Source organism: Gorilla gorilla, chromosome Y, assembly GCF_029281585.2.
Source record: "Gorilla gorilla gorilla isolate KB3781 chromosome Y, NHGRI_mGorGor1-v2.1_pri, whole genome shotgun sequence".
Taxonomy (NCBI): domain Eukaryota; kingdom Metazoa; phylum Chordata; class Mammalia; order Primates; family Hominidae; genus Gorilla; species Gorilla gorilla.
Window position 1 is genome coordinate 18,006,980 of NC_073248.2, and position 27,350 is coordinate 18,034,329.

The 27,350-nt window shown below is 40.5% G+C and overlaps 1 pseudogene; it reads left to right on the forward strand.

Moving 5' to 3' along the window:
• The first annotated feature begins 208 nt into the window (after positions 1-208).
• Positions 209-10,085, forward strand: LOC129530287 (RNA-binding motif protein, Y chromosome, family 1 member A1-like; annotated as a pseudogene).
• The last annotated feature ends 17,265 nt before the right edge of the window (positions 10,086-27,350 follow it).

The window sequence follows — 27,350 nt, forward strand, 5'->3', positions numbered from 1 at the left end:
GTATGTTACGAATTTTAAATATTTAAAGTAAGAAATACTAACAAAATGTTAGCCTCTGGAAGGGAATTTTACTTGAATTTTCAACACAGTATATAATAAAATTTTATCTTTTTAGCTTGTTTATTTTTATCAAAATAGAGTATTTTATTTTATTTTATTTATGTTATTTTATGTTATTTTATTTTATTTATTTTCCATTTACAGCACAATGGTAGAAGCAGATTGTCCTGGGAAGCTTTCATTGGTGGCCTCAATAAAGAAGCCAATGAAAAAGATGCTTAAAGAAGTGTTTGCGAAACATGGTCCCCTTTTGGAAGGTAACTTTTTTTTGTTTTGTTCTTTTTTTTGAGACGGAGTCTTGCTGTGTCGCCCAGGCTGGAGAGCAGCGGTGTGATCTCGGCTCACTGCAAGCTCCGCCTCCCTGGTTCCAGACATTCTCCTGCCTCAGCCTCCAGAGTAGCTGGGAGTACAGGCGTCCTCCACCACCCCTGGCTGATTTTTTATATTTTTAGTAGAGACGGGGTTTCACCGTATTAGCCAGGATGGTCTCGATCTCCTGACTTCGTGATCCGCCCTCCTCGGCCTCCCAAAGTGGTGGAATTACAGGTGTGAGCCACGGCACCCGGCCTCGGAAGGTAACTCTTAAAGCCATGTGTATTTGTGTGTGTGTGTGTGTGTGTGTGTGTGTGTATTTTCATATGTATATTTCAACATGTATATTTAAAATATGTATTATTGCAAAGTTCATTGTATACATACGTTAAAATGCCTAATCATTTGTAAACTCTTATTTTGAAGTAACTATTTGATATTTGAAAAATTCTCATAGCAACAGGTGAAGGGCCTGTGGTAAGGATCACTTACTACTTAGAAAGGAAAATGACGAAAATTAAATGTGTCATGGCGTAAGGAAACAAACTGGAATAAAATAGGCTGACTATAGGGATGACTTAGTATTAATAATCATAGTAGTGACGTGAAATGCAGTTTGTTTTTGGTTTGATGTAACTTTCAGATGGTTAGTACTTCAGTGAGTCCATTATATAAATGTAAAATGTTTTTATATATTTTAGTTCTTCTGATAAAGGGTTGAACCAGCAAGTCCAGAGACTTTGCGTTCGTTATTTTTGAGAATGCTGCAGATGCTAAGAATGCTGCCAAAGATATAAATGGAAAGGTAAGAGTCCCTTATTAATAATACTATAACTCTGGTTTTCAATTAACAGTATTTCTAGGTCTTTTTAGTATTACTAAAGTGTTAAAGATAGTAGAATGCCATATGGACCAAAATTCTTTAGCCATTCTCTTCTTTGTGCCATATACCTGAAAGTGTAGTTGGAAGGGCACTGCAATTAACATTATATAAATTAATATATGGTAACTTTTTTCTATTTTTGTATTTCAATATGAGTGTAAATACATTTTCTAAGGTTTCCAAGAGCATTAAAACCCAGAAGGAATCCCCCTGTAAATGAAAGGACTAAGTGAGCATTCATTAAATGCTCTCAATGGACTTACTTCCAATTCATGGAAATACTTCTATAGTATATAAAAACTGTGGATAGACATCTAGACAGACTCACAAGAAGGAAAGATTCTCTCCCATTTTCTGAAAATATATTTTTGAGAAAGTATATTTAAAAAAGAACTTTACAGTTAAGGAAGCGTTAAGTACTTGAAAATAGAAAATAATATCAGAACCTTGAAGTTGGATAACAGAAGAAGGAACTGGAATTTTTGCCCCATCCTTGCTCTTTTCTCCTAAGGACCTTTTTTTCCTCTCACCAGAGTAATTTATGTAACATGAATATCTAATTGCTCATTTTCCCAGTGTGTTTGAGGACATGTTTTGATCAAAACAATGGTCTCTTGTCCTATTGAGTCTTAAATCTAGGGATTGTGTGTTTACTAAAGCTTTAAAATTTTATGTAATTCTACTAACTATTGAATTCCTTTACATTCTAGTCAAGATAATTCCATTCTGGGCCTTTTAGAGCCTTTTTGCTTTATAACATTATCCCAATCTGTTTTTATCTCCTGTTGCTCTTTATGCTACCCCTAAAATGCTTTTCTGAACTCTTGAAAACTATTCTTTCGTATGTGTGTCTCAAAAATAACAATTCATCCTTCAAAAACAACTTTGATTTTATATTTTCTTCCACGTTGCATATCATAGATATTCTGTACTCACTGTACCACATATTAGTCTACAGATTGTTAAATTGTCTACAGGGCATATTTAAGGCTTCCTAGTTGCTTTTATTTCTGTTACCTCTAGTACACTTGGTGGCACATAGTAGAAAGTACATTTTTATTCACTCTTATAAATTAATATTTTAAGCTGTGGTAGAAACCCAGAGTAGCTTTTGATTCATGGCTTTGTGGTAGTTATGCAGATAATTTTTACTTATGTATAGTCATCTATGATAATTTCTTTTTCCCCCTAGTTTTCAAGCACGAGTAGGTAATTTGCACAGATTTTTTGCTTTTTTTTTTTTTTTTTTTTTTTTTAAGGTGGTGTCTTGCAGTGTTGCCAGGTTGGATTGCAGTGGGACGATCTCAGTTCACTGCCACCTCCTCCTCCCAGGTTCAAGCAATTCTCCACCTCAGCCTCCTGAGTAGCAGGGACTACAGGCACGTGCCACCACACCCAGATAAATTTTGCAGTTATAGTAGAGACTGGCTTTCACCCTGTTGGCCAGGATGGTCTCTATCCCTTTACCTCATGATCTGCCCGACTAGGCCTCCCAAATCATCAGGATTACAGGCGTGAGCCTCCATGCCCAGCCAATGGTTATTTTTGAATTACTTCATCTCACATATTATATTGTGTAAGCATAAATATGAATGCTATATGCACATAAATGTTAAGACAACCAACAAAGGAGATTCTTAGAGTTTTCAGGGGCAATTAAAAGTTTAAGGAATTTTGACTGACTTTGAAACACTGGGAAGGAAGCAGCCATGCGCAAATCTGGGGAAAATATTTTGGGCCCAGCAATAACAAAAGAAGTTTCAAGGTAGGAACAACTGGTGGTGTGGCTGCAAGGGGTCTTGTAAGGGATTTAAGATCTTCCCCCAAATAACAAAAAAAACATGTAATTTTAAAAGAGTTATTTATTATCTGAACTGTTTTCAAAAATTACTTTGTCCTATAGAAAAGATTATACTGAAAAATGTTATTGTAAAATTAATTAGCACATTTAAGCATTTCTGAGAAACAACATGAAGTACTATATTAAGAGTCATTTTTTAGGGGCACGTCTAAGGCAAAATAAGAAATGAATAAGGCAAGGAAACTTAATGAGATCAAACAAGGATCACATTTACAGAAACGTTTCTAGAGTAAACACAGAATTATAAATCATATGGGGACATTTTATGTAAGTGTTAGCAGCTCAAACAAGAAACAACTCACAATAACTAATTTGACTAATCACTTTGAATAAGTAACCTCATTTTTTTAAATGACACAAGTTTCGTTGGGACACTGAAACTTTTAAATCAGTGATGTGAATACAAAGATGAAGTGGATTATATATTGTAAAAAAAAGATGTGCCACATTCTTCCATAGAATGTGTGATGGGTTAATCTTTTTTGTTTGAGGTGTTATTTTTTTTAATAATGGAGGAGTTTTCAAGGAATTTGAATAATAGAATTTGTGTTTGATCCCTTAATGGAAGGCATGTGCTCAGTAACTATCTCAAATTTGGCATTGCGAAAGATGTGTTCACTTTAGGAGAAAAAAAAAAGTTTGCTTTGGGAGAAAATATCTAGAATCGAACTATAGTTGATGTAAAAATGTTTGTAAAATGTGGTTAGGTTTATTCTTGCCAATGTTATTGATAGTACCCTTAATAATTTTAGTCTTCGGATGGAAAAGCAATAAAAGTAGAACAAGCCAAGAAACCATCTTTTCAAAGTGGTGGTAGGCGGCGACCACCAGCTTCTTCGAGAAACAGAAGCCCTTCAGGAAGTCTGAGATCTGCAAGAGGAAGCAGTGGAGGAACAAGAGGGTGGCTTCCCTCACATGAAGGACACTTGGGTAATGTTTTAAAATATAAAGATGGAACCATAGGACTGAAAGAAAATAAGTTTGACGATATCAAAATTTCCCAATTTTATTTATTTCTTTTGTGAACAGAAAATTAACATATTAATAAGAAGCAAAATTATTTCTAAGTACTAAAGTTGTATTATAAGAATTGTCGCTCTAATATCTAAAATTTGTTTTAAAATTGTAATAACTTTGCATTGAAATGACACAGATTTCAAACTGAATTGAGTTTATGAATGCTGATTGCCTGTACTCAACAGGTTTTCTGAAGAACTCATTTATATTCATTATACTTCATAGAGTTTTCTACTTTGGGGCGCAGAACTTCATATCAGTTGTATTATCAAAATACAATGGAATATTTAAAACTTTCCAACAGGAAAAAAAGTAATTCAGTACTTAGGATTGATTTTCCAATATTAGTTTTTTTTGTGTATACATGGGCAAACATGTATGCAAATCCATTACTTTGTAATTTTCTTACAGACAGTTTGTACATTGGCCTGCCATAAAGCATTTTCAATTTAAGAAATGTAGAATTTTAATTTCTAAAAAGAGTCTGTGACTCTGGAAAGGACATAAAACCACTGCTTCACAGATATGTATGTATTTTTCTTTCTGGAAGGTGAGTCACTGAAAATGGTATTTATGAGTGATTTACACAGTAGAAATGAGGGGTCAATTTCCATATAAAAAAGAAAAACAAAACATGTATATATATATATATATATATATATATATATATATATATATATATATATATATGATGTGGGTGGGCAAGGTGGCTCATGCCTGTCATCTCAGCACTTGGGGAGTACGGCGCAGCTGGACCACAAGGTCAGGAGATCCATACCAGCCTGGCCAACATGGTGAAACCCTGTCTCTCCTAAAAATACAAAAAAATTAGCCTGGTGTGGTGGCACGTACCTTTCATCTTAGCTACTCTGGAGGCTAAGGCAGGAGAATCACTGGAACCTGGGAGGCAGAAGCTGCAGGTAGCTGACATAATGCCATTGCACTCCAGCCTGGGCAGTAGGGCAAGAGTCCATCTCAATCAATCAATCAATAAGCCTATAAATTAACTTGTGTTATCTGTTAACCAACCTTCAAAAATCTGTCATTTAATTTTGTGTTTTAATGACCAGATGTGTAATTAATTGGAGTTGTTTTTTAAATTTGAAATGGCAGTGTTTGCTCCATTTTAAGATGTATAGCTTCATGGTTATTTTGTTTCCATTCATCTTGAGGGAGAGGTTCAATAATACTATGCCATGTATGAGAATGTGCATATTCTAACCTATAACACCACCTAGCAATTGCCATATGTCTACGGTTTTTGTACATATATATATAACTATTTTTTCTATTACTTAATAAGCTATTCTTAAAGATTATTAAAATTTAGCATAGTCTAATCTGAAAATTAGTGTTTCATAAAGGAATTGTAAGAATTCTATACTATGTTAATGAATTTTAAAGATAATGTATTTTCTTGATGTGTCACCTTTTGATATTGTAAATATTTGAGTTTCTTTGAATGGAATTTAGTTTATGATATGCTTTGAAAATTTTTCCTCATCGCAGAATGATATAAACAATCAATTATCATTTTTCTTTAATATTTTTATGTATGTTATACTTAGATATTTTACTGATTGATATCTGCTCCCTGTTCCCTCCCCACTTTTCCTACATCTCTCTCTCACACCAATATATTATGATTCTTGAGTTTCTTTCTAGATTTTCCAAACAGACTTTTATTGCTTGAATTGTACTAATTTCATGTAGAAATGTTAATTTTATTATTTAGACAAATGTGAATTTGTAAGGTTATAATATATAGAAAATCTTTATAAACAACTAAAACTTAGCCATTCAAGAAAGAGTCATGCTAGTTAACTAAAATGATTTTGTTCGAAATACAGATGATGATGGATACACTCTTGATCTGAACATGAGTTCTTCTAGGGGAGCCATTCCAGTTAAAAGAGGTCCATCTTCAAGAAGTGGAGGTCTTCCTCCTAAAAAATCTACTCCTTCTGCTGTGGCAAGAAGCAATAGGTGGATGGGAAGCCAAGGTAAATGCTACCTGACAGAAAGACCATAGTTTTTGTATGACTAAAAATGAGCTGTTTTACCTGAATGCTTAGCTTTAAGTTCATTGAACAAAAGGGAAGTGACACATATGTGAGCATAATTACTGATTGATAGCTTTTATTATAGTTTCTATCTCACTAGGTACATTTCAGATTTATGTTGAAGAAATACTCGAGCTTCTCATTGCAGATGAAAGAAGTGATTAGAGTGAGGCCAACATTCCTTTTAATCCTGTGTTTGCAAGATAATTCCCCTTAATATTTCTAAAAGTTCCTAGAAGTATTCTTTGATGGTAGGCTTCTTCGTCTAAAGAATTCTCCCATTTCCTAGGTCCCCTGGTAGTGGTGCCCTGGTGTCCCAGTTGAAAATTTGCTTGTTGAGTTTCTTTGTCGGGTTGGAGTCTTGCTCTTACCAGGTCAGAGTGCGTTGGTGAAATGATGGCTTAGTACAGCCTCAAATTCCTGGGCTCAAGCAATTATCCTGTTTCAGCCTCCTGAGTTGCTGCAATTACAGGCATGCATCACCACACCTAGCTAAATTTTTTTCCTGTATTTTTGTAGACAGGATGTCACTACATTGTCAAAACTGACATTAAAGCCCAGGGCTCAAATAGTCCAGCTGCCTCAGCCTTCCACACTAGCTCACAGTGTGAGCTGCTGAGCCTGGCCATCCAGCTTCTGAGACCTCAATAATGTTTATGTGCAAGGCATTCTTACTGCTTATATGAAGATTCAAAAGAACTGCAAGAGCATTTAGCAGAAAAGGAGTCACTGGGCTTAAATATTATTTAAAAATAAAATTAAGTCTTGAAAGGTAGACATGAAGGAGTCCAATATTCTTAAATTAAGTGGATATCACAGAAGTGCAGAGTTATGAAATATAAGGGCATGTAAATCAATAATTAAGGTTGTACCAGGATGTTTAAACATTAACACAAGATCCTTAGTGTAAGATTGGAAATTATTTGTGGAGAGAATTTAGAACTAAGCAACCTGAGGTGAGCAGTAGGATTGAACAGAAGTAATATTTTTGAAAAAGAGAATCATAAGATTGCAGACCAAACAGAAGAAAGCAAGACAATAAATAAGAGTTCTTAGCAAATAAGTTTAAGTACAACAAATTAAAATTCTTGCTTAGTCCTCCACCCTAATATGGAGGAAATTGAAAACTGCCATTTTCTATTTTACATTTCATATGTAGAGTATCAGTGAAATTAGGTATTTATTGACTTCAGGATACACAAGCCAACACATTTTCATTGGAAAATTAGCCATTGAACATATCATAGGTGAAAGACTGACCTCTAAGGAACAGCACATAAAGGGTATATTAAAGGAGAAGCTTTTCTATTTTGAAATAGCAACAATGTTGTAATGACCCCTTTAACAGTATTGCTTATTGCAGTAAAAGTAAATCTTGGCCATCATTAGAAAGTTTTCACTAGTACATTTTAATTTGTCAACATTTAAGATAGATCCAACCACTTAGAGATAAAGGAGAATTTTTTGTAAAAATTTAGCTTGCAGTCATTCAAAGGTAGCATTATTTGTGTGTGAGGTGGATTGAACAACATGGCAAAATTTACCGTCTTCAGCTGAGAAAGGACAATGTATATAACTTTAAAATTCGTGAAGAGTTTGGTGGTTTTACATGTTTTCCTTGTGTCATTGGTAGTCATCAGTAATTCATATGAAAAGAAAAATAATAACTAAGTAGCTATTTACCATTACAAATGAACTTTTACCTAAGAATTAATGTCTGCCTTCTGCTTTGTTAGAAGGACTGGCCTTGGGGGAGCCATGGGATTATCCAAAGCCATAAGGAATATTCACAATGTCATTACTTTCTAGTAATTTAAGGAAGGAAGAACAGAGTCATAGAAGAAATAATTTTAAAAAGTTGTTTAAGAGAAGAGAAAATAGTGTTTCAGACTTGCTGTTCTTTACATGTTTCATCATTTTAATATTAAAGGTCCCATATCACATGGAAGAGAGAATTATGGAAGTCCTCCATGCAGAGAGCCAATCTCTTCCTGGAGAAAAGACCATATGTCTCCAAGAGATGATGGTTATGCAACTAAGAATAGGTAAAGAAAAAATGGAAAAAGATAGTTGATTTTTTTTTGTTATGGTAATGAAATTCGCATAACAAAATTAAATATTATAAGGTAAACAGTTAAGTGGCATTAAATATATTCTGTGTTATGCAGCAACTATCTCCATCGAGTTCCAAAACATTTTTGTGACTCCAAACTAAAACTCCAACTACCAGTTGAGCAGTCGCTTTCATTTTCTCCCTTCCCTCAGCTGCTAGCAAACACCAATCTGTGTTCTGCCTCTGAACTTACATGTGGTGGGCATTTAATGTTATGGACTCAAACACTGCATGACTTTTTGTATCTGTCTCCTTTCCTTTTGTATCATGTCCCGAAGTTTCATTTACATCATAGCACTTCACTCCTTCCACAAGCTGTTAACCCATTATTTTATTTGAGTTGTTTCCACCACAGTATTTCTATGCTCCAGTATTTGTTTGAGTACACTTATTCAATTTTGGGTGTATATATAAGTGGAATTGCTTGGTCCTATGATAATTATGTTTGTTTTCTTGAGGAAGCACCACATTTCTCCTAGTAGCTGCATCATTTTCCATTCCAGCTAACATTGTATCAAGGTTCCAATTTATCTTCACCCTCTCAAACAATTGCTATTTCCTGCTTTTTAAAATTTATTGCCATTCTAGTGTGTGTGTGAAGAATGGTATCTCACTTTGGATTTGAAATGCATTTTCTGAATCACTGATTATGAGTATCTGTTCCATGTGCTAGTTGGGCATTTGTCTAGTTTATTTGGGGAAATATCTATTTAGATGTTTGGCCTTTTAATTTTGTTTAAGTTGTAAGTTAGTTATGTTTTGGAAACCAATCGATGAAAATTTAAAATTTGGTGCTTAAACTTATGCACACAGAAATCATCCACTTTCCCAAGAAACTAGTGATTATGCTCCACCATCTAGAGACTATGTGTACTGTGATTATGGTCATTCTAGTCGGGGCGAATATTCCTTTAGAGAATATAGGTACTATAACATTTCCTGGATTTGTCAAATAGATTTCTTAAATGGTTCATTCTGACATTAATTTTTTTTTTTCAATTTAGTGATTGTGATGGCTACGATGACGCCCATGGTAGAGATCATTCTGAACATCCATGTGGAAGTTCTTATAGACATGTATTTCAGAGATAAGGTAAGGGTCCAGGATGGATTTGTAAATTATTGAATTGTATTTAATAGACCAGATCATTATTTTAATGAAATTATAAGGAAAAGTATAAAGGACAAATATAACATGTATAAATATTGAGTATTCTTAGCAGTATAAAGCACAGGGAATGATATAAAGGTGAGAACTTCACTACACGTTCAGAAAATATGGCTCAATGTTTACTTTAGAGTTAAATTTGTTAAGCTTCAAATACTACTCTTACGCTTCTTTTTAATAAAACTTTCTGACTCTTGCAGGCATAATTAATATCCTGTCAACAAAGGCAGACAAAAGTAGATATTTCCAAATAGTACTTTAACTAATTCATGCTTTAGTGATAGCTGTAATGATGTTTAAATGTAGTCCAACATATTATTTTACCGACCCTGCAGGTACCTCTCATGGTGCACTACCAGCATGAGGGCCTCAGTTGTCTTATGGTGGAAGAAGCCGCCATGATTATAACAATACACGAGATAGATAACGGCAGAAGTCGTGGGAGTTACTCAAGGAGCTGTGGTGATTTTTATTCCTGTGGTCATGAGAACGTTGGCAGAAAAGACCTAAGGAATCCACCTTCTCTAGGTAGGGTGCACCCTGCTCCTCGTGAAACATGTGGTAGCTCAAGTTATGTGGCATCTACAGGAGATGGTGGGGAAAGTTGATCTGGAAAAAAGAGCCAGAAGCAGATATTAAAGCAAGTATTCAAAATAATAGTTATTGCGTACCAAACCTTGTTTTCAAATCGAAAATTGACATGTTATTTCTGCATTGTTACGTGTGTTTTGCTAAAAGAAAACTGTTGGTTTTGTGGAGAGAGGTAGATACTAACTTCCTCCATGAATTTTTTGAGGTATTCAAAGGAAGAGGAATTTTTTTCAAAGTAATTTCATACTTGCTAATGCTTTTTTGGAACTATTTAGATGTAATATCTGCATTAAAATTTTCAGAATAAAATTTTACATATAATCCAAAATGCCTGATGTTATTGCTTAGCAGCACATGCTTAAAAGCAAATTCAATAGGAGAGTAAATTGCATTGTTTGTTGAATGTTTTCCTTTGTTTCTTTGAACATAAATAGATACAAAATTAGGCATATGTTATGTTTGCCTTGAAAGCTGCACAAGTTTTCTAATTAGGCTGTTTCTCTTTAAAAACTTACAAGCTTATAATGTTTGCGTCCTCTTCAGAAAGACTACAAAACTGTCTGCCTCACTATACAAAATTTATCTTTTAGCGGACTAGTATAGGTCAAAAGAAATAATTAGATGTGGTTGATACTAAAGTTTAAGACATCTGGAACATTCTACTTGAAGCATTCTGTGACTGAAGAGAGATAATGCTAATGAAAACTTTTTTTTTTACCTAAATCAAAAGTGAACCAGCTAAATTTCTCAAGTGCATAACATAACGAAATTAAATGTTCGTAGTTTAAATAGTGGAAAGTAAGTGTTTTGTCTTAGAAGGTAGTCATGTTTTTTTTTTCTTGAAAGTTTTGACAGTGGTTGTTGTAAGTCATGGTTTAGTAATAAGTTGTTACAAATAGGAATAATCTAGAGTGGCTGGAATTTCAGCAGTTTCTTTTTCTTTTTCAGATGGAGTGTAACTTTATCGCCCAAGCTGGGGTGCAGTGGCTCCATCTTGGCTTACTGCAACCTCCACCTTCTGGGTCCAACCTCTTGTCCTGCCTCAGCCTCCTGAATAACTGGTATTACATAAGTGTGCACTACAGCTGGCTAATTTTTTGTATTTTTGGTACAGACAGCGTTTCACCATGTTTGCCAGGCTGTTCTTAAAATCCTGATCCACCCTCCTCTGACTGCCAAAGTTCTAAGATTACAGGCATGAGCCACTGCTCTCAGCCTATCAGATTTAATTCATGATATGAATAGAAGCACTTTAAACCTCATACTTTTGGTAAGTGAAGTGTATAAAATGTAAAACCACAGCATAACGTTGCAGACAGGGGATTGCTTAAAGGTGTAATAAATCATCGAATGATAAAAACAAAAAGATTTGGACTTAAATAACTAAATCAATTAATTTTTCTTTTTATTTATTTATTTTTATTTATTTTATTATTATTTTCTTTCTTTTTTTGTTTTTTTTTTGGTTTTGTTTTGTTTTGTTTTATTGATCATTCTTGGGTGTTTCTCGCAGAGGGGAATTTGGCAGGGTCATAGGACAATAGTGGAGGGAAGGTCAGCAGATAAACAAGTGAACAAAGGTCTCTGGTTTTCCTAGGCAGAGGACCCTGTGGCCTTCCGCAGGTGTCCCTGGGTACTTGAGATTAGGGAGTGGTGATGACTCTTAAGGAGCATGCTGCCTTCAAGCATCTGTTTAACAAAGCACATCTTGCACTGCCCTTAATCCATTTAACCCTGAGTGGACACAGCACATGCCCCAGAGAGCACAGGGCTGGGGGCAAGGTCACAGATCAACAGCATCCCAAGGCAGAAGAACCCATCCCAGTACAGAACAAAATGAAGTCTCCCATGTCTGCTTCTTTCTACACAGACACAGCAACAATCTGATTTCTCCATCTTTTCCCCACCTTTCCCCCCTTTCTATTCCACAAAACCGCCATCCTCATCATGGGCCGCTCTCAATGAGCCACTGGGCACAACTCCCAGATGGGGTGGCAGCCGGGCAGAGGGGCTTCTCACTTCCCAGAAGGGGCGGCCAGGCAGAGGCGCCCCCCACCTCCCGGACAGGGCTGCTGGCCGGGTGGGGGCTGACCCCCCACCTCCCTCCCAGACGGGCGGCTGGCCGGGCGGCTAGCGGGGCGGGGGCTGACCCCCCACCTCCCTCCCTGATGGGGCGGCTGGCCGGGCAGGGGCTGACCCCCCCACCTCCCTCCCGGACAGGGCGGCTGGCCGGGCGGGGGCTGCCCCCTACCTCGTTCCTGGACAGGGCGGCTGGCCAGGCGGGGGCTGCCCCCCACCTCCCTCCTGGATGGGGTGGCTGCCGGCGGAGACGCTCTCACTTACCAGACTGGGGGGCTGCCGGGTGGAGGGGCTCCTCACTTCTCAGATGGGGCAGCTGCCGGGCGGAGGGGCTCCCCACTTCTCAGACGGGGCGGCCGGGCAGAGAGGCTCCTCACCTCCCAGACGGGGTTGCAGCTGGGCAGAGGCGCTCCCCACATCTCAGACGATGGGCGGCCAGGCAGAGGCGCTCCTCACATCCCAGATGGGATGGCGGCCGGGAAGAGGCGCTCCCCACTTCCCAGACTGGGCAGCCGGGCAGAGGGGCTCCTCACATCCCAGACGATGGGCAGCCAGGCGGAGATGCTCCTCACTTCCCAGACGGGGTGGCGGCTGGGCAGAGGCTGCAATCTCCGCACCTTGGGAGGCCAAGGCAGGCAGCTGGGAGATGGAGGCTGTAGCTAGCCGAGATCATGCCACTGCACTCCAGCCTGGGCAACATTGAGCACTGAGTGAATGAGACTCTGTCTGCAATCCCAGCACCTCCGGAGGCTGAGGCTGGCGGATCACTAGCGGTTAGGAGCTAGAGACCAGCCCGGCCAACACAGCGAAACCCCATCTCCACCAAAAAAATACGAAAACCAGTCAGGCGTGGCGGCATGCACCTGCAATCACAGGCACTCAGCAGGCTGAGGCAGGAGAATCAGGCAGGGAGGTTGCAGTGAGCCGAGATGGCAGCAGTACAGTCCAGCTTCTGCTCAGCATCAGAGGGAGACTGTGGAAAGACAGGGAGAGGGAGAGGGCACCAATTAATTTTTCTGATTATACAACCTAAAGAAATGAAATACATGAAATTCCAGAAGTTTTACAGTCCATAATTCTTACAATTAACAGACTAATCTGCAATGAGGAAATATTTTCTTGATAAAATTTTCACAAGATCTTAATTTTTATAGGGTAAGGGTGCAAATAATTTTAAAGGGAGAAGTTGCCAACTTTGATTTTCAAGTGAATTATTCATGTTATGAAGTTGTGTTTTCATTCACCTATAATGTAGGATTGTGAGGATGAAGTGAAAAAATAAAACTCCCTAGTTTTGTGTGTCTTACTGCGCAGGTGTGATGGCTCAGGTCTTTATTTCCAGCATGTTTTGAGTCCAAGGCTTGCAGATCATTTTAGGTCAGGAGTTCAAGACCAGCCTGGCCAACACCATGAATCCCCATCTCTACCAAAAATATAAAAATTAGCTCGGCATGGTGGTGCACGCCTGTAGTATGTTACAGTTAACTGGGGCACTCAGGTAGGAGAATCATTTGAACTGGGGAGCCTGAGGCTGCAGTGAGCTGATATTGCACCATGCACTCTAGCTTGGGTGACAAAGTGAGACTGCAAATCAAAAATAATTATATAAGTCAACACATATATAAATAATAAATAGGGTATCCTTCATTTCAAGCACTTATCAATTCTTTTTTCTTTTTTGGACACAGTGTCTCACTCTGTTGACCAGCCTGGACTGCAGTGGCACCGTCAAGGCTCACTGCAGCCTTGAACTCCTAGGTTCAAGTGCACAAGCCCCATTCCAGCCTCCCAAGTAGATGGAATTGCAGTCACACACCACTGTGCCCAGCTTTTGTGTTTGTGTGTGTGTGTGTGGTAGGGAAAATGCTTTAGATAGATTTTTCAGGCTGGTCTCAAGTTCCCAGGCTTAAGTGATCCTTCTTGGCCTCCCAAAATGTTGTGATTATAGCCATGAGTCTGACGTAACATTTCTTGTTATGAGCGACATTACAGCTTCACTCTATTAATTATTTTGAGATGTACAATAAATCCTTATTAAGTGTAGTCACCGTGTGCCACTGAACACTAGATCTTATTCCTTCTAAGCAAGTATAATTTAACCCACCCCCATCCCCTCTTTGATCCCTCCCTTACCAGTTCACATTACTTGTATCAAAATATCACGTGTATGCCAAAAGTATTTACAACTGTTAGGTACAAATTTTCATTCCCTTCCTCCTTCCCTCCCTTCCTCTCTTCCTTCCTGTCTTTCTTTCTTTTTGTCTCTGTATCTTTTTCTCTCACTGATTTTTTTTTTTTTTTAGGATAGAATCCTGCCCTGTCACCTAGGCTGGAGTGCAGTGGCGTGATCTCAGCTCACTGCTCCCTCCCTATCCTGGGTTCAAGCAGTTGTCCAGTCACACCCTTCTAAGCAGCTGCAACTGCAATCATATGACACCAATCCTGGCCAATTTTTTTGTATTTTCAGTAGAGACCAGGTTTCACAATATTTGCTCAGGCTGGTCTTGAATTCCTTTCCTTTAGTGATCCACCCACATCAGCCTCTCAAAATGCTGGGATCCAGGCATGAGCCACAATGAGCACCCAGTTGTATGCATTTCTCTCTTCTGTGATCTCTCCTATTTTATTATTTTATTCTCTTTTTATTTCTGAGACAGAGTGTCGCTGTGGTGCCCAGCCTGGAGCACAGTGATGTGATCTCACTTTACTGCAAACTCCATCACCAGGGTTCAATGGATTCTCCTGCATCAGCCTTCCAAACAGCTGGGATAACATCCGTGGGCCACCAAGCTTGGCTAGCTTTGGTATGACACTAGACATGGCATCTTGTCATGTCTAATTTCGTATCTGTTTTAAAGCTTAGTTTATAAGCAATACTGACTTCCTGGAATGTTTTATGTTTACAAAACAACAATAGTACTATTATTTAGCCTCCTGAGATAAAATATGGTAAGACACAAAACATACACACACAGACAAAGACACAGTCAGTGATCAAAAAACCAGTGTAGGCCATGACCTAAATGAAAGGTGAGCTGCTGCAGTTGCCTAGAATTAAACCAGACCAGAGTTGACCCATACCAGTCTGAGAGATGTGAGCAGAGGCTTTCAAACAACTCTATCAGATACATGTTAGATTATTCTTCAGCCATAGCAAAGGGGCATTAAAGATCTGTTGTGCTTAGAAGAATCTTGATGATTTGACTTTTCCAGGGTATTAGTATTCATGATGTTGGCCTTTACAGCTCTCTGCAATTAAATGAGTAGACAACTCAGTTTTTGTAGGAGTCTAAAGTGCTTTTCAGAATTATCTAAAACTTAGTGGCTTAAACATTAATTATAATTTCCTAACTGTCAGTCTCTGCAATCGCCCTCAGTCTCTCAGCCAAATGAATGTGGTTCAGGGACACTCAGGAGGATGCAATCTAGTGATGGCCAAAGATGGGGACATTGGCGGGTGTCTTCTCATCTCCCTGGTGCCATGGCTAGCGTGACTCAAATGGCAGGGGCTGGATTGCTGAGATCCTCAGACATCTTGTTCTGTTTCTTTGAGTCTCTCCATTGGATGTCCCTTCTGCATAGTGTCATCAGGGTGTTAGACTTCATGATGTACTGGTCGGGGGCTCCTAAGGGGGATGAGAGCAGGAGACTTGGGCAGAGCTGTGGCACCTTTTCTAAACTAGGCCAGAGGTGGTCCAGTATCCAGAAAATGCTTGCACTGTTTTCTCTTCATTACAAGCAAGTACTGTGTTCAGTCCCATCAGGAATATTTTCAAATGGGTTTGAGAAGAATTTCAAAGTGTGTTTTAGACCACTACCGTGGTCATGCCTAATAATTACTTATTTTTACAAGTGCTGGATGGGTTTTTTCCCAAAATAATAGCAGATACAGACTTTTAAACTTGAAACCTGTGTATCATAGCTCTGAACATTTGGCTATAAGTTGAAATAACTCTTGAGCAAAAATTGATTTTGAAATGAGAGTTGTAAATAAAATACATGAGATAAAGTCATAAATATATGGATGAAATGCTTATAAAGAGATCAGCCTTAAAAATGTCAATGGGTCTAATGTGCCACTATTTTACTATTTCTATGGATATTACTTGGATAAGAGGACAAGGACTCAGGGGTCTGCTGGTCAGTCTCTGCACCTTGAAACAGCAGCTGGGGCACCAGGAGTAGCAGTTCCAGCTAACACCATGTGGTGAGGACAAGGAGTCCATTCAGGTAAAGGAGGGTGTGAGCGTATTGTGATCTGGAAGAGAGGTACACCTGGTATGGCAATGAGGATCAAGTTCCCCGGCACACAGTGAAATTCCCCATGCCCAGCTGTGGCAGAGTCAATCCCTCAGCTGGTGCTGGGCTTCCAGGTATGTTCTGAAAGCAGCTGCCTGGGCTGAGAAGGATCCCCTCATTCCCTTGCCATGTGGGAGGGTGAGGCTTGTGGCCCTCGCTCTGTCTGTTCCCGCTCTTTGCCTTCCCATTATTCCACTGCTGGGTAAGGTGGCAGGACCCCGGAATGTAGAAGGGCCCTGGGTTGTTGACAGTGCCTGTGGGTGGCCATGTACTAGGAGGAGAGTCCCCACTGAGCCTCCCATGAGCTTGGCAGCTGGGAAGGAACAGTCCTGGGGCACTGGCTGTTCCAGAGTCCAGGGGTCTGTCCCAGAGAAGGCCAGGGGGAGGTTGTAAGCCTGTGGATCTGCAATCTAGGTGGAAGACCTGTATCTGCCATGGCTGACATCATCAGGGCAAGACACCCACTGGGTGGAGAGCTGGGCTTATGCATTTTACCCCTGTCCTGAAGAGACCCTGCATGCCTGGTTCTCCCGGGAACAGTGATCCTAGGGACCCCCCAATCTGGGTCCACTCATGACCATAAGCTTAGGATCTTGTGTGCCTTGCTTCCCATCTGCCCAGGTGAGGCATCCTGGAGAGGATGCACGGGGCAAAGCTCATGTGTGCACACCCAGTACTGGAACGGGGTGTCACCAGCCAGTTAGGCCGCTGCTCACCAGGCCCTCTCCTGAGCTCCCACCTGGCTAAGTGGTAAGTGTCCCATCTACCTGACCCCACAGCCCAGGTTTCTCTTCCACCTACTGACCCATGCCCTCTTGGGGAGAATGCCAGCCTCCCTGGAGACTCAGGCCCTGCCGGACCCACATGCTGTCCTCTCTCATGGGCCGGACACTCTGGTGCACAGGGATTCCCGAACAGCGAATCCCAAAGCCCTGCAGGTTTCACTGATTCTTACCTGAATGCCCCGACTGAACACACAGGAAAACACAGGCAGCTACTAGGTTTTATATCCCTCTGGGTGTCATTTCAGGTTTATGACATCTCCTCTAAGTAGCTCGTGCCAGCCACCCTTTTCCTCCTCCCTCTGCCACTTGTGAGAACCATGAGGACTCTGCTTCTCCCTAGCATGCAGACTTCATGGGTCCTGAAGTTGGATTGCCAAACCCAGCGGCACCCTGCTTGCCAGCTTAAGAGCTGAGTTTGAGGCACACCTGTGGGTAGGAGTGTTGGCCCTCCCAAAACCAAGGTACACAAAGGCACACAGGCACAGGTGTGCACATGCGTGCATCAGCTTAGACACACAGGCTGAACACGCGAACTGGAACGTGCCCATACCCCCACTGGTACGAGGGAAACTGGGTGTCTACACCAATACTCAGGTGAGGCTTACTGCTCAGCCACCTTCCCTCCCTGGACACACACCGAAGATCCCCTGCCATTTAATTGATCATCTACAATAGCATTTATTTTTACTTTTATACTTTTTTAACTTACCAAAGTATGTTGCGTTCTTTTCCCCATCATGAAAAAGACTTTGATACAAGTAAAGAGGAAAAGCACTTTTTATAATAAAATCTTTTATCTGCATCTGTATTATTAAGGCATTTTAAAAACTTTATGTCTATTTTTTAATGTCATAGGAAATGTCTTGAGAGCCGGGAAAGCATGAGTGATGATGGCAGAGGGGATAAAGCATGTCAGGGGAGCCTGGGGTCATTGAAACAAAACATGACACGGCTGGGATAGCCATTCTAGAAGTAGATAGACCTAGGCATGCCCTGCGTGCACTCTAGTTGAGCCCAAACTGAGCCCCAGGTAGTAGCAGGCCTCAAGGCATAGAAGGGAGCCAGAGAAGGATGATGAGACAGCTATCCCTTGAGCCTTGCTTCTCACCCATTGACCTTTGCCACTTCTGCCTCTTCGGCACTTCAGGTTCCCCAGTTCTGAAATAGGAGTGTTACAGTTCCCTGATGGGCCTTTCTGCCCCAGTCCAGGGATGGCCTGGGATTTCTCACTGCAGGCTCCTCCCTGAGCCTTGAGTTCTCCATGTGTGTCACAGCTGCAGGACCCACAGGCCTTTGAGCCCCCAGCTGTGGGCTGCTTACCTGGCCTCCTCTCTGTTCCCTCTCTGAGGACCTAATCCTTAGGTAGTGCTGCAGGGGATTGAGTCGGAAGCCCTGACTGATGATCTGGAGGAGTGGGGAAAGTGGTCTGTGAAAGGTCAGGTCATAGTTCAAAGCCAGTTCCCAAGATGCCAAGGAAAGACCAGCAAGGTCCTTTCCCATGACGCCCCACAGTGGCCCCTGCCTTAGCAGTCCTGGCTGACCCTGAGTGGTCACAGTCCGCCAACTAGCTGAGGAAGCTCAGGTAGGCTGTGTCCTTACTGAAGGTGGGGCTTCTTCTGATGACTCTAGAACCACTGGACTACACTAGAGCCAGAGGCCCTGCATCCTGGAACAAGAGTCAGAAAGGCTCATGCCAGGCCTAGCGTCCCACACTCCACCCTCTCTACCACACCAGGAGGCACTCCTTACCAAGGATGCAAACACGATATTCCTTAATGATCACTTTATTGTGGAAATAAAGGTAGTGACGAAAGGAACACTTCATCCTGCTGCCGGTACCCTGGATGACTGAGTTCCTCCACCTGCCCTGCCAAGAAGAAGAGGACAGACTCAAAGGATCCATTTCATCTATCTGGGCTGAGGGCCTGCTGGCTGGGGTGAAGCATGTGTTGCCCCTTCCCAGCTCTACCACTCAGACACCCCTGTGCCCCAGGAGGACCTCAACCTGAACAAGACCCTGGACCCGTCCCGCAGACCCCGGCTCCTCAGCCTGAGCTTCAAATCCATCCTGTAGCTTACTTAGCAGAACTTCCTCATGGTTTCTGAACTCTGCCGACATGTAGGTGTGTTGCACAATCTGCCTCTGGTCAAGGAACCTCCAGATGATTGGGTGGGCATGCCAGGAAACACCCCACAACTTTGCAAGAGCTGGGAGAGTGTTTGGCAGGGCTGTCCCAAAACCTTTGACCTGGTACCCTGCATTCGTGGTCCTGTCTCTGTCCAGTGTTGGGGGCATGGTAGTGGTTGTGGTGGTCTTGTGGGAGGGTGGAGGGAGGCCCAGAAAGCCCCTGCCAACAAGCAGCGGGCAGCACAAGCAGGGGACTGGGTGTGGGGTGCTGTTGTGTGAGGCGGCTGTATCTTCAGAGTTGCTGAGCTGCACATGGTCATTGTGTGCTGGATGCTGGACTGGCTCTGCTGAGGGTGTCCAGGTGTGCAGTGCCCTCTTCTTCTGGTCTCCCTGAGGGGTGGGCGTGTCCACTTGATGGAGCTGCTGTGGATAGAAGGGACTGCAGGGCTGTGCCTGTCACTCCCCATGGAGGCTCCCATGTGTGTAATGGAGGTGTTTGTGCAACGGAGGTTGTATATGCTCAGGGCCTACAGCTCTTTGGGTGCAGTGCAGGCAGAAGGAAGAAAGCCTATCTGGGGAGTTTATGCCTGCCTTGCAGACGACAGCAGCCCCGTGCACCGTGAACCTGAGTCTGAATGAAGCACCTTGTGTTTCTGGGGCAAGCCTGCTGGCCACAGACATGGGCAGCCAGGGTGGTTTCTATGGTGGGCATGGGCATGCAGACTCCCATTCCTCCAAGGAATTTCTCATGGAAACATGCCCTTCAAGTTTCTGCTGTGCGTGAAGGGTCCATGGGGCCGCTATTCTCCCTTGTGAGTGCTGAGCTTGGCTCTCAGTCCCTACCACGTGCTCTCAGGGCACCCCCAAGCAAGCTGCCCTCCTATCTGCAGGACCCTGGCCTCAGATCCCCTCACTATCCCCCATCCCCTTCCTCCTGGTTGGCCCCGTGTGCCCCTTGCTTGGCTCCCCTGCTCCCCACCCCAGGAAGCCAGATGCCCACCCCCTGCTGCCAGTCATTCCGAATGGGCAGCTGCAAAGATGTGGCTGTGGCCCAGAAGCTGAAGATGCCCTGGCTGATGGCCCCTGTGCCATCCAGGCAGCGAGGCACCTCTGCCAAAGCTTCCATCTCAGCTGTGGGCAGGCCATGTGGCCTGGTTATTCATGGAACTCTGCTTCAAGTGAAGGGCCTCCAGTGAGTCTGTGGCTGGCTGGGGTGTGCTGGGGCCAGGGCCAGGCTGTCTGCTGGTCCTCCACCAGGCTCCATGTCAGGCTTCTCCTCAACCACCACCTGGACCATACCATGATGTTGTCCACCACCAGCACCTTCTCCTCCCCCAAGAGTGCCTTCGAGCTCTGCGCCCTGGCTGCCCTCTCCTGCAGAGCCTCCAATTTGAATGGGGTGCCTCCTTTGGAGGTCCCACTGACCATGACCTGCACTGTCCACTCACTGTCCACTCCATGTCCAGATAAGTATATCCTTATAATATACTTTAAAAAAAGCCTTAAAAGCATTCCCATTTCTCCACATCCTCTCCAACATCTGTTATTTCCTGACTTTTTAATGATTGACTTTCTAACTGACATGAGATGGTATCTGTTTGTGGTTGCAAGGTCATGGATGAAGCTGAAAACCATCATACTAAGCACACTATCACAAGGACGGAAAACCAAGCACCGCATGTTCTCACTCATAAGTAGGAGTTGAACAGTAAGAACACGGGGACACAGGGTGGGGAACACCACACATGGGGCGGTCGGTGGGATGCGGGGCTGGGGAGGAATAGCGTTAGGAGAAATGCCTAATGTAAATGATGAGTTGATGTGTGCAGCAAACCAACATGGCACATGTATCCCTATGTAACAAACCTGTACATTGTGAATATGTACCCTAGAACTTAAAGTATAATAAAAAAACAGAAAAAAAAACTGAAAAGGAAAAATAGCTCTACAAACCCAAATACTAAATAGAAAATTAGTATCAGTGGCCTAGAATCTAACTTGGCATTAAGATATCACAAACATTCAGCAGATAGTTTCTAAATGCCACAGTAAGCCTGGCAGTCTGCAAGAAGCTCAGAAAAACATGGTCCTTCTGAGAGTGCAGTTGTTACAGGCACAGAGATAAATGAGGAATAATAAGTGTGATAACTGCTGTAATAGGCAAATACAGGAAATAGAAACCACATTTTCCTCATTTATGAAACACAAGTTTAAAAACCCTTTTGAAGTTCAAATGAGAATATTTGCTGTTACTGTATAAACTGTCAAGTAGCTATACAAATGAATTTTTTTCTCACAGTGATTTATATCATGTGTGTATTACATGGTTATTGTAGCATTCTCATAAAGGAAAGCTTGAAATGTGTCCGCTGCTCAGTTTTTGTCTTTCAACTGTTTCAGTCATTGTTATTTATCATATTTTCCCTAGGGGATTTTGAATTTTAAAGAGAATATGTAAAAACTGAAAAGAGAAGGACAATGAAATTGCACGACTACAGTCATAATAACTTCCTTGATTAATTCAATTGTTTATAGAGCAAGATTAGATTATATTTCTCCCAAAAGATTCTTGGAGAAATTCTAAGATTATGCACTCATTGTTAGAAATCGCAGTAAAGTTGTTGCTTAAGTTAGCCTTAACACTTTTTAAGCCTGAAGATACAGTAATAGTTATGTATTTAAACAGGGAAAATAGGATTTTTAGTGCTACTTTCTCTCACCTGGAATAATTATAACTTTTAAATTGGTCTTCATGTCAAATTAAATTTTTCATTATTCTACCTCATGTTTTGGATAAGCCATGTATTTTTAAATTTATTTTCACCCTTTTTGTACTTCTGTGAGAAACTGCAGACTTAAATTCATATCACAACTATGTTTCAGTTTTACTTGTCTGTTCCTAAAGGTTCACCAAAATAAAGAATTCCACTTACGCTTGTATCTTTCAGCAACCTTATTTCAGAAAACGGTGCATATTACTGCAGAAATCACATGGACAGGTCCAAAGCGGGGAGGAGGAGGATGAGGAGGAAGAGGAGGAGGAGGAGGTGAAGAAGAAGAAGAGGAAGAAGAAGTAGAAGAAGAAGGAGGAGGAGGAGGAGGAAGCGGCAAGCTTTTAAGTCTATACATTAGTATCACTGTGTCAGAAACTCAGTAGTCACAGTGAAATAAAAACAATGATCACAGTCAATTCCATCTCATACCTAGACTGAAATATGAAACTTCTAAAGAAAAGAAAGTTAAGAACTTTGGGCATATCAAAATATTCCTATACAGATAAAATTATTGGTGACTTTTTCTCACTAGAAAACATAAAATTCCATGCTTTGTATATGTGTAAATAAAAATATTTTTATTTCCATCAGTTATGATGTGCAAGCAAGTAATAAAGTGAAAGTACACTAATAAAATGATATAAGGAAATTTCTCTGTGTCAAAAAATTCCATTGAGGCCATTAATTTTACAAAAACCATAGAGAATGCATCATGAAACTACATTATACAGTACTTTTTAGTATTTTACTTACATTTTAAATAATCAACAAATGAAAGGAAATTCTTAATCATTATTTATTACCAATAACATTATTCTACTCGAATAATCCTTTTGAGATTAAGTATTTTAAATAAAACATTAAAAACAAATTGTATTGACTGATACCAGCTTTCAATGAAATAACACTTCTGTATTTGTAGTCATGTGAAGTATAAATTTCTCCTCACAGTGGATCTTTTATAACACCAGTTTTATTGGTTTCTCTGATACAAACCCTGTGATAGCTCATGGCTTTACTGTAACCATACATTACATGACTCCAGAGAGTAGCCTTCAAATAGATGGAAAAATTATATTTGTGACAAAATTCTAAGAAAGGGAATGGTAAAATGGGAGAATAATTTCTAAATTTCTAACTGTTCATCAGTGGATTTGGATATCTTTAGATATAGACAAATATTAGCACACTGCAAGTTTGCACATGTGTATATTAAATTTGTATGAGATACTCATAATGCATGGGTTGTGTAATCTTTTAATTAATCCTCAATTTTACATGTGGGAAATTTGGTAAGAGTTTATCAAATAATCAGTTTGAAGTACTATAATCAATTTGATGTAAAACCAACAAAATCTCTGTCAACATTCACTTTAATTGATCCAATAATGTTAACTGATGATAACTTCATTCTCTTTGTCCCCTGTTGGCAGCCTGAAAGTTGATTCTCACTCTAATTCATCACTCAAGGTGCCATCCACAAGAGACTTACTTTGCTGTGGATTGTGACTTCTCACGCCAACACTTTTTTTCCTGTAACAATCCTAGCTTTGTATATTTAAAGAATTTGTACATGGCTAAAAAAAAAATAAAAGTGCTGTGAAATGTCAGGCCATGCCGTGAAATTTTCCATTGTTTCTATATCTCTGGTTGAGCGTTCATGTTATAGAGAACAAGAAAAACAATTCAATATGTTTCTTAGTATCCAGTCCAATGCACCCTTTCTTATTAATACCAAATGCATCCATTCAAGGCACTGACATCTAAACACAGCTAGATATATCAAAATCTCTTCTTATAAAAAACCTTTATATTAATCGCTGTTGCTCAGATCTGGACTCTGACTGTGAAATCCTCCGGTGGAAATTGCTGTAATGGCTCACACTATGGGAATGACTATTTTTCCGCATAATTATTGTTGTCAACTTAGTGAAGAATATCACATTAGATGGTAGCTCTTAGATACATAAACCCTAGAGATTAATTTTTAATGTCCAGCATTTATGATATTGCACAAGTAAAAATCTTTGATAACTTAAATGATTAGCTGAGCAATGACTTAAATAACAGCAGTTCAAACATTAATTTACTTACTAGAAGTGCCATACATCATTAACTCCTGGTGAAAACAAAGTTGGGCAATTTCAAGTGCTGAATTGGTTACTAAATTATGTATTTCACGGTATTTTATAAAACTATCCTTGCCGTGTATGATGCCTCACCTGCAAGGATGAAACTTCAGCGCATATATATATATATATATATATATATATATATAATGTCTTTGGTTCTTAATATCTCTCTACATTTGCCTTCAAAACCTCAACACAAAAACACCCATGTACTTGACTTTCAGCTGACTTGACTACCAGTTATTAGGGTTTAAGTAAACAAAGATTTCAAAATTTGTTGACCAAATATAGAAATCACACTCTCACCATAAGAAATAATTCTTCTTAAGTGCCACTGCAAATGCAAAACTGAAAGAAGAAATGAAGTCTAACATATTGCAATATTCTAAAATCTAAAATTTCCTTTTTGAGATCTGGTGGTTCATGCCTGGAATCACAGCTCTTTGGGAGGCTGAGAAGGGAGAAATGCTTAAAACCCAGAGTTTGAGACTAGCACAGGCAACATAGCAAGACCAGTCTCTACAAATGTAACAAATTTATTAATTAATTAAATTGGGCATCATGGCACACACCTGTTTTTCTATTTACTCAGGAGTTCAAGGTTTCAGTGAGCTGTGATTGCACGCTGCACTTCAGCCTGGGCCACGGGGAAAGACATTGTTTCTACAAAATAATTCAATATAACAAAACAAAGTCAAACAAAATAAAAACACTTTCAGGGGTTCTTTGGAAGTTTGTATAATTGCTCCAAAGCATAGACATTGTTTAAAGTTGAGCAGTTCATGGGGAATGGGCAGTGAACATTGTTTGTATTGTTTTCCAAAAATTAGGATAAATATGTTAGAATATTATATGTTAATATCTAATAACCTTTGGTACAATAAGTATTGACAAATGACAAGCTATTGTGTTTATAGATATTTCCTTCAAAATAGTCATAGTTTAATTGGAGAATAAAGAGAACAGCGATAATTGCAATGTACTCTGACAAGTGTTAAAATAGACACAATTTAGTAACTTGGAGAGGAATGAAGTTCTTAACGGGGTTTGCAGGGGTTTGGGGAACATTCTTAGGGCAGGAACAATTGACTGGATCAATAAGGATTCGAATCTGCGTGAAGAATGTTTGGGAGAAAAACATTGCAGAAAAAAAGAAACATTCTTTTTGTCAATGAAAGAAGTACTAACAATGCATATGATGCCATCTGACCAATTCTTAGACCATGCTAGCTCACTAAATATTTCTTGAATGAATCCATGAAAGGAAGCTATTGGGAAAAGGATTGTGGAAGGGATTTTCAAAATCCTATAAAGGAAAGTTAAATACCCTAGACTTTACAATTTTGCCTGGTTTTCTTTATGTTCTTATTATTTCTACTACCTCATAAGCTCTGTTTTATTTTTTGGCCTTTTCACAAATATCATGCATGAATTGTTCCTGATACTACTTCTCTCTTAATCTCTTCATACTATATTTCTCTCTGATACTCCTTTGTTTGAGGTCCTGGGTTTGTATGCCCACAGATACATCACTCACCTCTCCCTGGCACTATTCTGTTATAGAGAGGCCTGGCCCCTGGGAGGCATGGTTCCTAGGCTCCCATAAAATTGACTTGCTATTTTAGTTCCGTTAATGGGTGACACTGCAGAGATTAGAGAACAAGATGAGAGAAGCCAGTTTGTTTCCCTTTCCTTCTCAGTAAGAGATATGTTTCCACAGTGATTCCACGGCCTACAGGACATGCTCTCTGTGTTTCCATCTTCTATGTAGCGACCCTAATCCTAGACTGGTTCTTCTAATGCCGTCTTCTCCAATTGTCTTCCCTAAAGGATTTGGGTACTATTTTTGGAGTTTTAAATTTAAAAAATATTGATATGGAAAGGGGGCAGGGAAGTGTCTGGCAGAGGAGGGTGTGGTTCTTGGCTAGGGATCCACCCTCAGGACTATGCTCACTGACCTAGGATGAACTAAATTAACACCGTGTAACACATACCCAGTGGGGATTCAGGAGCTGTAAAAATTCACCCCTGGATGCTGCCTGAGGTCGGAACCCAAAACCTGTCCTCATTTCTTACCCAGTAATGGGGGATAAGGAACATTTTCCTGTTTCAATATGAGTCTGTTTCCAAAGCAGTATGCTTTCTGCAATACTGCAGTGTTACTTCATTGTATATATTTAACTAAATAAGTTACAAACTGTAACTAATATGAGAAGAAAACAAATGGTGGAGAATAAGGAAGAAAAACGAAACATTGTGTTTCACAATGAATGTAAACAATTATAAGTATGATTAATCAATATGTCAGACCAGCCAGGCAGGTGCTTAACGTCATGAGGGGGCACTACTTCATCATCTTGGGATTTCATTCTGGGACAGAGAGTGTGAGCAGCAATAAGGTCCAATAGGGAAAAGGATACAATCTAGTGAGGTGTGGATTTTGTCCCACACCTGCACCTGAAAAAAAGGTGAAGACAGAGACAGAGAAGTTGCTTCCACCTGCATCCCCGCATTGCGTTGATTGCACAAACAGTCCACACCATGGCCCCGTGTTCAAGTGGGAATTCTCCAACCTGCCATTAACATATGGAGTGCAAACGGTGGCTTTGCACTTTGAGGGTTTTCATACCCAGGGCCAAATGGGAGTGGGATGGATTGATGGGAGTGGGATGTGGCCTCCACACTTGCCTCTTCATTTCCTGACTTCCATGTTCCTCAATGAATTAGGGTTTCCTTGGTCTGGTTCACCATCTTCCACACAAAACATTTCCCAGTTCAAGAAGGAAGACCCTCGTGGGAATTCATTGCAAGAGTGTTTCCTTCTAAACACTGTCACATTTTAAAGGCTGGACAGCTTTGATAGTTTTAAAATGTAAATTCCCACACAGCCACCAACAGGGAAACTACTGATCTCCCACTTCTATCGGAGGGCGGCACAATTCCTGTAGGATGAGAAGCAGCTAACAGTGTCTAACATTTGCCTGGTTATCTAGGCTCTGTTTCATTTCATGTGCACATCCTTTCTCACTGTCGCAGGGCTCCTTCATTGGGCTGTTGCTGGATGGAACTACTCTCGCCACAGATC